This window comes from Neoarius graeffei, chromosome 8 (genome assembly GCF_027579695.1).
Source record: "Neoarius graeffei isolate fNeoGra1 chromosome 8, fNeoGra1.pri, whole genome shotgun sequence".
Taxonomy (NCBI): domain Eukaryota; kingdom Metazoa; phylum Chordata; class Actinopteri; order Siluriformes; family Ariidae; genus Neoarius; species Neoarius graeffei.
Window position 1 is genome coordinate 94,062,177 of NC_083576.1, and position 12,704 is coordinate 94,074,880.

Below are 12,704 nucleotides of genomic sequence, written 5' to 3' on the forward strand. Positions count from 1 at the left end.
CAGGACGCTCGCTGCCCCACTGAGATCCACAGTTATTATTACACCTAGTGGTCAAAATGGGAACTGCAATGAGAGCTAACAGCTCTGTACAGACAGGAAGTGCAGACAGAGCGCTGATAACACAGAATTATTTATGCTGTAAGACATATTGGGGAAGCCATGGCCTAAAGGTTAGAGAAGCAGCTTTAGGACCAAAAGGTCACCAGTTCAATTCCCTGAACCAGCAGGAATGGCTGCAAGCCACCTAACCCCAAACTGCTCCCCAGGCTGCTCTGGGTCTGTTGTGCGTTGCTCTTGATAACAGCATCTGATAAATGCCTATCACGTATTGTGAAGATTGTGAAACGGTACGTAATAAACCCTGCTTCATGATATTAACCTCAAACACAGCTGAACAAAGGTACATCTCAATTCACACAAAATAAGCTGCTGGATGATGTTGGTGCTTAACTGTCTCATACAGGGTTACGCTAAAAATTCATTAGATAGCAGCTTATAGCATGAGACAAGTGTGATAGAGTCTCAATTCCATTTTGTTTGAGGTTTCATCCTTTTTAATGTCAGCCTGCAACACTGACACTCTCCAGTCACAAACTGCTGAGAAGGAGGAGGAGAAGGAGAACAAGAAGAAGGAAGAGGAGAAGAAGGAGAACAAGGAGGAGGAGGGGGAGAAGAAGGAGAAGGAGAACAAGAAGAAGGAGGAGAAGAAGGAGAACAAGGAGGAGGAGGGGGAGAAGAAGGAGAACAAGGAGAAGGAAAAGGAGAAGAAGGAGGAGAATGTGAACAAGGAGGAGGAGGAGAAGGAGAAGAAAGAGAAGGAGAAGGAAGAGGAGAAGGTGAACAAGGAGGAAGATGAGGAGAAGGAGAACAAGGAGGAGAAGAAGGAGAACAAGGAGGAGGAGGAGGGGGAGAAGAAGGAGAAGGTGAACAAGGAGAAGGAAAAGGAGAAGAAGGAGGAGAATGTGAACAAGGAGGAGGAGGAGGAGGAGAAGAAAGAGAAGGAGGAGAAGGAAGAGGAGAAGGTGAACAAGGAGGAAGATGAGGAGAAGGAGAACAAGGAGGAGAAGAAGGAGAACAAGGAGGAGGAGGAGAACAAAGGGAAGTAGAAGGAGAACAAGGAGAAGGAGTAGGAGGAGAAGGAAAAGGAGGAGAAGAAAGAAAAGGAGGAGAAGGAAGAGGAGAAGGTCTCTGCACTGGAACTCCATAGTGATGAACCTGATTGGACGTTAAACTGAAATGGGCGGATGCTGGTCCGATCCGGGGCGATGGGTGCGTAGCGTACAATCACACGCTGGATGAAGAAAAGACCTCTGAGATTTGCAACGAGCACTTTGAAGTATTTTCTAAATAAATATGTAAGAAGCAAATGGTTTTATTTTTCTTGGAAATGCAACTCAGTAAGAGTGAAAGTAATTACTTTTAATAATACTCAAGTAAAGTAACGAAGTAAAGTTACTGAAGTGTTTTCTGCCCCCTGGTGGGTGACGTCTGTAATGACGTCAGAGACAGACTTCCAGTAGCTTCCCGACTCCGAACAGGAATAAATCACATGCAGCAGAATTCCAGTTTCCACTTTGCATCAAGGACACTACAATATTTCATTTTATTTTAAAGTAATTTTATGGTCAAGCAAATATTAATTTCCTATTGAAAATGTGTGCCAAGAAAAGCAAACCAAAAGTAAAATTAAAAATAGCCTCAGTGAGGCTGGAGCTCATACCGGCCACTGCTGGCGTATGTGAGTTTGAAACCTGATCAGTCCTGCAGGAGGGTAGTGATTTTCGTGAAATTGCATGTGACCCCTGTGTAGCTGCATCCATGGCAGGTGGCGCCACCTGGTGAACAATTCTTGTTAGAATAATGTCTTTAGAGTCTTCTGGGTTTCAGTGAAAACGTCCCAGCAGTTTACGAAGAGTAGCGTTTAATGCGACGAGTCACCAGAAAATTTTGGAGGCCCATAAAATTGTAAATATGACAGGTGGCGCCAACTTTCATGCCTCCTGGGGAACACTGTATGTGAGTTTCATCAAAATCCGATCAATCCTGTAGGAGGGGTCGCGATTTTTGTAAATTATGGACAGACAGACGGACGAGATGTGATCGTATAAGCTCATCCAGCCTGGCCTACGTCCAGATGAGCAAATAAAAAGCTCCTTTCTGGTTTTCCTGATTTCATTTTCAACAGAGGAGAAAAACACTGCTTTAAAATCCTCACTGCTTCACAGGATAATATTTCACCGCGTGTGATTGTGTTCTCACACTCGGCCCCATCTCAGAGTTACGGCTGTGATAACACAGTAATTTGTAATAAATCATGTTTACGATGTGGAACTGATACTGCAGCGTGTTGTTCCCACAGACGCTCACGTACACCAGGAGACGAGCGACATGACGAGACGTGAAATCTCCAGTCCACACTCTGTTCAGTCAAGTGTGTGAGTTTAAATCATTGTGAAATGGCACAGTGTCGCTTCAGCACCTTGTGCATCATCTGCACCATCGTGACCGTCGTATCTGTGTCCATCCTTGTCGGTCTGTGGACGTTCCAGTTTTGTTCATTTGTTGACCAAACAAGATCTCAGCCTGCGCCTTCAGAAAGCTGCCGTCTCCCAGAATGTCCACCACCCGTTTTTTACGATGTCACATTATGGCCACGTCTCAGACCGAACCCTGAAGGCCTCTACATCTTCACAGGAAGCTCCAGCGTGGTGTTCCAGTGTGTGAAGGAGACGGATCTGATCCTGATTCACGCCAACAAGCTGAACCTGACCGCTAATGCCACACTGAGCGCGCTCAATAGCTCTCTTGCACCGTCCATCACAGACACACGAAACGTCAGCAAAACCCAGTATTTCGTTTTTCACTTGAGTGAGAAATTAAAAGCAGGAGAGTGGTACAAACTCCACACCGAATTCGTTGGAGAACTCGCCGACGATCTGGGAGGGTTCTACAGGAGCGTGTACGATGTAAATGGAGAGACGCGGTACGTTTGTTTGGGTTTTCAATTTATAACACCGCTATATATTTTTGCCTTATAAACTGTTTGTTTTTTTGCTTTTGCTGGACTCGTCGATTATAGTGTTTTTAAATTTTGGATTTAATTAGCAGAGAAGGAGGAAGAAAGAACGTTTTAAAGCTTTGAAATAACCCTGAATATTTTATCTCTTGTTTCTAGAGCAGTTTTCTTAAAAATGTCTTTATATTTTACATTACATTATATTTTGTATTCTATTTACTCAATTATTAGATTACAATTCTATTATCTATCTATTTTTTATTGAGATAATAATAATAATAATAATAAACTTCATTAGGCACAGGGTTTCAAAAGCTGACACTTATTTACATGAAAGCTGTGCATAAATATACATTAATGCCAAATATATAATGAATAAAAAATATAATGTGGATAAAAAAATTAAAACTTATAGTGATTGACAATTGAAACTTTAAGAAATAGTGGGAAAGTTATAATAACAGAGGTCTGAGTTCACTGGACAGTTTAGAGTTAATCTCGAACATTTTTAGTGACACACAACCAATAGCTGGAGCAAAATTTACTTAGTAAAAGCATTAGTGAATGTTTTAAAGCTTAAAAGCGCTCTCTCTCTCTCTCTCTCTCTCTCTCTCTCACACCTTTAGAGAAACTCCATGATGAGTTCCTGAGATCTGACCGGAGAGAACACGAGAAAAAAAATATTTTCAAAAACAAATCTGTGGTCATCTAATGTTGATTTATTTTTTAAATTGTGTTATTTTTGTTATTAACAAATAAAAACACAGCGTGACGGCTTTGTTTCAGTAAATAACAGAGTCTTGATTGAGAAAAATCCTTTGGCCCAGAAACAGTGTGTGGTGGTGCAGCACTGCCAGTCACAACACATTTCACTTTTAACACCAGAAACAAGAACTGCTGAGCTCAGGGGTGTGGGAGGCGTTTACCTGTGTGTGTGTGTGTGTGTGTGTGTGTGTGTGTGTGTGTGTGAGAGAGATGTGTGTGTGTGTGTGTGTGTGTGTGTGTGTGTGTGTGTGTGTGTGTGTGTGTGTGTGAATACTGTATCAGCGTCAGTGTGAGTATTCAGACAAACACTGCTGTGAACAGAACTTCTGTAAAGGTTTAACAACTTCAGAAGAAATTCAGAATTCATAAATTAATAAATGTGTGTTGCTTTAACAGGATCATTCCCTCCACTGAAATCCAGCACACACACACTTGTGGAATTTTCCCGTGTTTCCACAAACCGAACACGGAGCACGTTTTCCACGTCACACTCCTGCAGGAGAGACGAAACTACAGCTTCACTACTGGAGCGCAAAGTGGTATTTACTTCAACACCGCTGACATCAGGGCATTGAACACACACCGTTTATCAAATACACAGCTGCAGGATCACACACACACCATCACACCATCACACACATACACACACACACACACACACACCATCACACACACACACACACCATCACACACACCATCACACACACAAAATATAAGAAACCATCAAAAATAATAAAAAAAGGTTTATACACTGGTTCGAGGTAAGGAACATTTATTCAGTGATATTGTTTATTATTACCTCCAATCGTGATATAAAAGTTCCAGGTTCGACACCTGCCTGCTTCAACCGCGCTGCTGGCACACGATGTCCTTGACCCTCGCTGCCTTTAGCCAATCGGTATAATTACATCATTGCGTGGACCTCTCTGAGCCGAGCTTTTCCAGTTCACTCGAACACATACTTCGACAAATTATAAACAAAAACAAGGAAATTTGACTGATTTCCTCAAAATATTTTTGTACTTTTATATATTGTTGTGTTGATGAATAAAACTTTTGGAAGTGTTTCCCCATGAAACGAGACGAGTTACTTTACACTGGGTCCCTGCTCTCTTAGCGCCTGTGTGCCTGTTGTTTACGTTGCCAGCACTAAATTTTGTCGCCCAATTGGATGATTACCATTAAAGTTTTACTCGTCCTGACACAGACTTTAGTTGTCTGGGACGATCGGACACGAGGTTTTTCGAGCATTGCCATCACACACACATGCCAACATACACCATCACACACACAGACCATAACACACACACACAGACACACATCATCTCACACACACACACACACACACACACACACACAGGGCCACTGACAGCTTTGGCTGGGCCCGGGACAAAATGCTCTGAATGGGCCCCCCCGGGCCAACCCACACACACACACACACACACACACACACACACACACACACACACACACACACACCTCTCTTATCCCAGTCTCTACTCACTCCAACCCTTAAATGACAGGTATTCAAAAACCATTCAACCGGTCAACAACCATTTCATTTTAGTATTTCAACATTTTTACAGTTTTAACATTTTAACATTTCCTTCGTCTGCAACTATTCAGGTGCGAAATGCAATGCGCCGGACTTTTGTTGTGGCAAAGTCGTCAATAAGATCATTGAAGTCCAGCTTTTTTGCAAGTTCGTGCTCTATAGAGAGCACTGCCAGCCCATTGAGCTGAACATGGAAGAACATAGTATACTGTGCGTGCGTACTGTCCAGTGTGAAAAGCAGAGAAGAACACACCGCTCGAGAAACGGCGGGATATGATTGCGGGCTAATGTGAATATTCTTAGCTTCAATCAGATATATGAAACACGATGTTATTAAGCCGTTGTGGTTATGAAATGATTCAATGCCCTGTGCGTTTGATATGGTGTTCAGTGTGACTTGCTCTCCCCTCGTTTGTAACATGAATTGCGTGCGGCGCGTGCCTTGGTTGGGGTTACTTTACGGGGCGGGAAAAAGTTGGCTGTGTCTTACCTGGCTCAGCTGCCCCACTGCCTTTGCTAGTACCTGCTGCATCATCCCAATCTTTTTTAAAATATTTATGCAGTGCAGTGGCTGTGTCTTTAGGGTGACCACCAACATGAGTCTGTAAGTTGGGACACTTGTGTCCAAAAGTGAGGACAAAAGCCCTAAAGTTAGGACACCGTCGCATTACGGGGGGGTAAGAAAAACTTATAAAAAACCGTATGAAGTCAATATATATTTATTAACTTGGAACACCTATCAAAAAGAGAAATGTGGAAAATGATGGTCAAGACCATGTCAACAAGAAACAAAACATCACTGTAAAGAGTTGTGTCCATCTATAGACACTGAAAAAGCAGTCTTTGCCATGCCATAGGCCAACATATTTATTCACTTGAAAATGAGCATCAAAAAGAAAAAAAAATGAAAAATCGAAAAATGAGTCAAGAAACATGTCGGCCTCCTGTCATTTAGCCTCCTATACTGGCCTCGGCTTATCCACAGGAACTAAACTAAAAACAAAACATCGTTGTGTTCATTTATGCACATCCAAAAAATATCAAAAAGAAAAACATGAAAAATGACAGTCAACCATGTCATTTACATTTGGCCTATAACCTTACCTGTCAGCTTTTGCAGAGCAGTCTAAACTCCTGTACGAGTGATGGTGTTTAATGGTGTGGAACAGTTTAGTCAGCTCAGCAGCAGTGGGTTTGTCATCGATTGGGGTTGGTAGAGCTGCTGGGGCAAAAAACGATGCTAAAGATGACCGTCCAGCACCGCTGGCATTCTCTCTGTGGCGCTCTGTGTCCGCGTGTCTGTCTATCGCACCTTTCCCTCTGCTCCCCACAGCAATGTCAATGCGACAGAGCTTGCAGAAGGCCAAGTGTTCTCCTTTTTGGCTCTTGCCGACAAAACGATGCTCTAAGCACCAAGCATTTTTAAAGGATGTCTTTCGTTTCGGCATGAGTATTGTTCAACAGCATGCGTGCCAACATTCATAGGTTTTTCCGTACAAACATTCGCACTGCGCGCGCAGCTCGGAGGAGCAAAAATCAGCCAATCGCGCAAGTGCAGCTTCTGAGTGACAGCAGCTCCCAGCCAATCAGAGGCTGCAGAGGCTCCATCAGCTGCGCGCACAGCACCAATGTTTGTATATGAGAAATCCCTGTAGGCTCTTTGCCTGTATGTCATCGCAGAATAGCAAGTGTAAACAATGGGCGGGGATTTGTGACGATTGATGCAACTGTGGCGGCTGAGGGTCCGAAATGAGGACAAAATGTAAAAAGTGAGGACGCGTGACAGACGTCCGGACAGACGGCTCTAAAATCGTACTGTCTGGACGAAATCCGGACGAATGGTCACCCTACTTACCTGGCTCAGCTGCCCCACTGCCTTTGCTAGTACCTGCTGCATCATCCCAATCTTTTTTAAAATATTTATGCAGTGAGCCCCTGAGTCTCTTGGTTTCTTCCTCTCTTTTTCTCTTTTCTTTTCTTTTCTGTGCTCCTGACTTGTGCATGTTGGCAAATGGCACGCACGCTGATTGTCGAAGCGCTATGATCGAACGATGTCGGTTTTTTCCCCTTAATCAAAGAGTCAGACCAAACCATTTTTGCATTAGGGGTGGTAGGGGGTTCTTGACGCCTTTTTCAAAGACAATAAAGGCAAAAGATCTAGAAATCATTTATTGAATGCAAATATAGCACATTTCTCCCCCAAATCAACACATTTTGAAATGAAATAAAATAATTTAATCGCAACTTCATGAGAGCCCAGTTCTGGGCCCTCCCCATTCCTGGGCCCGGGACAACATACCCGTTTGTCCCCCCCGTCGGCGGGCCTGCTCACACACACACACACACACACACACAAACCATCTCTCTCACACACAGACCATAAAACACACACACACACACACACACCATCACACACACAGACCATAACACACACACACAGACCATAACACACACATACATCATCACACACACATCACACACAGACCATAACACACACACACACCATCACACACACACATCATCACACACACCCACACACACACACACACCATAACACACACCACATCATCACACACACACACACACACACACCATCACACACACAGACCATAACACACACACACATCACACACAGACCATAACACACACATACATCATCACACACACAGACCATAACACACACACACACCATCACACACACAGACCATAACACACACACACATCACACACAGACCATAACACACACACACATCATCACACACACAGACCATAACACATACACACACCATCACACACACAGACCATAACACACACACACACACCATCACACACACAGACCATAACACACACACAATCACACACACAGACCATAACACACACCATCACACACACCATCACACACACAGACCATAACACACACACATCATCACACACACAGACCATAACACACTGTTGCACTTCGTATGGGTGGGTGGAGCACAGAAGGACGGCAGGCCAGAACTGAGTTCACAAAACTTTTATTGTTGCTTTTCAGCTTTCTTTCACACTCTCTTAGTCACCTGCACACACACACACACACACACACACACACACACACACACACACAAGTCGTCTGGTTGGGGAGAGAGCTCCCTTCCTCTACTCTCTTTCTCCTTATGTAGGGCGCGGTTACTGGGGAAGACACACAAACACACGTTAATAGACATCAGGTGCAGTGATTCTGCCACTTACCTTCCCTGACTCTGCCCTCCGGTCACAGACCGATGCTTGACCACGCCCCCACTGCCACATACCCCCGAGCGGCCGTCCGGCCTGCAGCCGACTCCCCCCCCCTTGACGGAAGAGGAAGTCCGCCATGACCATCTGCGCCCCCGGCCTGTGGATCACCTTGAAGTTAAAGGGCTGGAGTGCCAGATACCAACGGGTGATCCGCGCGTTGGCATCCTTCATGTGGTGGAGCCACTGGAGGGGCACGTGGTCTGAACAGAGGGTGAAAGGGCATCCCAGCAGGTAGTAGCGGAGGGCGAGAACCACCCACTTGATGGCAAGGCACTCTTTCTCGATGGTGCTGTAGCGCCCCTCACGCACCGACAGCTTTCTGCTGATATACAGCACTGGACGGTCCTCCCCCTCCACCTCCTGGGACAAAACAGCCCCCAGCCCTCTGTCCGATGCATCCGTCTGTAACATAAAGGGGAGAGAAAAGTCAGGGGAGTGTAACAGTGGCCCCCCACACAGTGCAGCCTTCACCTCAGAGAAATCCCGCTGGCATTGCTCCGTCCACTGGACCGGATCTGGTGCCCCCTTTTTAGTGAGATCAGTCAGCGGGCTGGTGACATCCGAATAATTAGGTATAAAACTACAATAGTAGCCAGTCAGCCCCAGGAACTGTCTCACCCCCTTTTTGGTCTTGGGCTTCGGGCAGGCCGCAATCGCTGCTGTCTTGTTAATTTGGGGATGCACCTGCCCATTGCCCAAGTGGAAGCCCAGATACCGTACTTCCACCCGCCCAATCGCACACTTCTTCGGGATGGCCGTGAAACCCGCTCGCCTCAGCGACCTAAGGACGGCCCTCAGGTGTTGCAGGTGCCGCGGCCAGTCATTACTATAGATTATTATGTCATCTAAGTATGCAGTCGTGTAGGTGGCGTGGGGGCGGAGGACCCTGTCCATAAGCCGCTGGAACGTAGCGGGTGCCCCAAACAGCCCAAAAGGAAGTGTAACAAATTGGTGTAAGCCAAACGGTGTGGAAAAGGCCATTTGTTCTCAGGATAATGGAGTCAAGGGGATCTGCCAATAACCCTTTGTCAAATCCAGTGTTGAGTAAAAGCGAGCCATGCCTAGTCGATCTAGCAACTCATCAATACGAGGCATTGGGTATGCATCGAATTTAGACACTGCGTTGACCTTTCTATAGTCTACACAGAACTGGACTGACCCATCGGCCTTGGGCACCAAGACCACCGGGCTGCTCCAGTCACTGTGGGACTCCTCGACGATGCCCATTTCAAGCATGGCCTCGAGTTCTTCCCGAACCACCTTTTTCTTGTGTTTGGGTAGCTTGTAAGGGCAGCTGTGCACTACCACCCCCGGGGATGTCTCGATGTGGTGTTCTATGAGGTCGGTGCAGCTGGGCAGGGGCGAGAACACGTCCGAAAATTCGGTCTGCAACTGGGCAACCTCTGCGAGTTGGGTCGGGGAGAGGTGGTCTCCAGAGGGGACCGGAGAGGTATGCAATGTCAATGTTCCCTTTTGAACCTCCGGCCCCAGCACCGCTTTCTCCGGAACCACTGACACCAATGCCACGAGGGCCTCCTCGTTCCAGAGTTTGAGCAGATTGAGGTGGTAAATCTGTAGCGCCCCACCCCTGTCCGTTCGCCTCACCTCATAGTCAACATCCCCGACTCGCCGTGTGACCTCAAAGGGTCCTTGCCACTTGGTGATCAATTTGGAGCTTGATGTGGGCAACAGTATGAGTACTTTATCTCCTGGTGCAAACTCCCTAAGGCGCATACCCCTGTCGTACAGGCGGGTTTGCCGTTCTTGGGCCTGCCGCAAATTCTCCTGGGTTAGGTGTGTGAGCGTGTGGAGTTTTGCGCGCAGGTCAATAACGTATTGAATTTCATTTTTGCTCAGGGAAGGTCCCTCCTCCCAATTTTCTCGCAGTACATCTAGGATGCCACGTAGCTTACGCCCATATAATAATTTGAACGGGGAGAACCCCGTGGAGGCTTGTGGGACCTCTCGCACTGCAAACAACAAGGGTTTGAGCCATTTATCCCAATTACGTGCATCCTCGCGAACAAATTTTAAAATTATGTTCTTGAGGGTGCGACTGAACCGTTCGACTAAACCGTCCATTTGTGGGTGATAAATGCTGGTGCAGATTGGCTTAATTCTCAATAACCCATACAGTTTGCTCAGTGGGCGTGACATAAACGAGGTGCCTTGATCAGTCAGAATCTCTTTGGGGATTCCGACTCGGGAGATGACGCGGAAGAGCACCTCTGCAACACTGCATGCTGAGATATTGCGAAGAGGCACTGCTTCCGGGTATCGCATTGCATAGTCCACCAGAACTAAAATAAAGCATACCCTCGTGTTGACCGATCTAATGGCCCGACGAGATCCATCCCAATTCTTTCGAACGGGGTCTCAATTAATGGGAGAGGGCGCAAAGGTGCTTTTGGAATGGCCACTGGATTTACTAACTGGCATTTGCGGCATGCCGTACACCACCTACGGATGTCACCGCGAATCCCTGGCCAATAGAACCGGGCCATTATTCGGGCTAGTGTCTTATCCTGCCCCAAGTGTCCAGCCATGGGATTAAAGTGAGCCGCCTGGAATATTAATTCCCGGTGGCTCTTTGGAATCAAAAGCTGTGTAATCGGCTCCTTAGTCTGAGTGTTCTGCGTCACTCGGTATAATCTATCCCTCATAATGGAGAAATAGGGGAAGGACGGGGTGGCATTTGGCTGGAGCGTTTGACCATTGATTACTCTCACTTGGTCAAACGCATGCCACAGAGTCGCATCCCGTGACTGTTCTAACGGGAAATCCGCAAGGGATTCCCGGAGAGAAGGAGGAGGAGCCTGTGGCTCCTCCCTCTGACTCAGTGATGATGTAGACGGCTCTGTGACAGCTGCTCCCACCAATGCCACACCGAGACCTCCCCCTGCTGAACTACGGCAGGACCCACTCTTCACTAAATGCCTCATTAACTCCCAAAATCCCGGCCAATCAGTCCCCAAAATTATCGAGTGGGTAAGGCGAGGATTAACCGCCGCCTTTAAACTAAATTTTTCCCCTCGAAAAAAAATGTGGACCGACACTAAAGGGTAGTTGTGAACATCCCCGTGCACACACAACACCTTCACCAATTGTGCTCCCCCCAATGCCTCGTCTTGCACCAGGCTTTGGTGGATTGAGGTCTGATTACAGCCAGAGTCCACCAACGCCTGATATGTATCCCCTTGGACACTCACTGGTATGCGATACGCTCCAGCCGGATCGAGGGCAGCTCCTGGCGCGTCAGGGATCCGAACCACCGTGCCCACCTCCATTGCCAAGCACTGCTGCTGGAGGTGGCCCGGCTCCCCACAGTGCCAGCAAACCAGCCCGGGCTTCCTCTCTGCACCGACGCTCTGGGGCTCACTCACCTGAGGGGGGGAAGAGACAGACAAAGAAGTGGGAAATGGGAGGGCACTGCGGGTGCGGCGGGCCGGCTGGGGTGGAGCCGGCCCCCGCCTTTGTGGTGGGGGAACGGGGCGAGGACGATACACAGAAGGGGAGAGAGAGAGAGAGAGAGAGAGAGGAGAAGAGGAGATCTGCTGTCCTGCCGTCGGAACAGCCGCCAAATGGTCCTCCGCCAGCTTGATGGCCTGATCCAGCGACGCCGGGCAATGGCACTGGACCCACTCCACGGTCCCTTTGGGTAGTTGGGCGATGAACTGTTCCATTACCACCTGATCGACGATTCCCTCGGCGTCGCGGTTGTCAGCCCTCAGCCACCGCCAGCAGGCGTCCCGGAGTTGCTGGCCAAACGCAAACGGCCGGCCGACTTCCTACAGGCGCAGAGCGCGGAAGCACTGTCGGTGTTGTTCGGGGGTGCACCCCACATGCTGGAGGACGGCCCGGCGGAGGTCCGCGTAGACCAGTCGGCTGTCAGCGGGGAGCTGTAGCGCGGCCAGCTGCGCCTCGCCCGTTAGCAGGGGGAGGAGGTACGCCGCGCGCTGTTCCACCGGCCAGCCCAAGGCCTCCGCTGCCTGCTCAAAGAGCGTGAGGAAGGCCTCAGAGTCATCATGCGGACCCATCTTCGTTAGGGTGAGATGGAAAGGGCCCGTGGTGGTGGAGGTGGTGGAACGC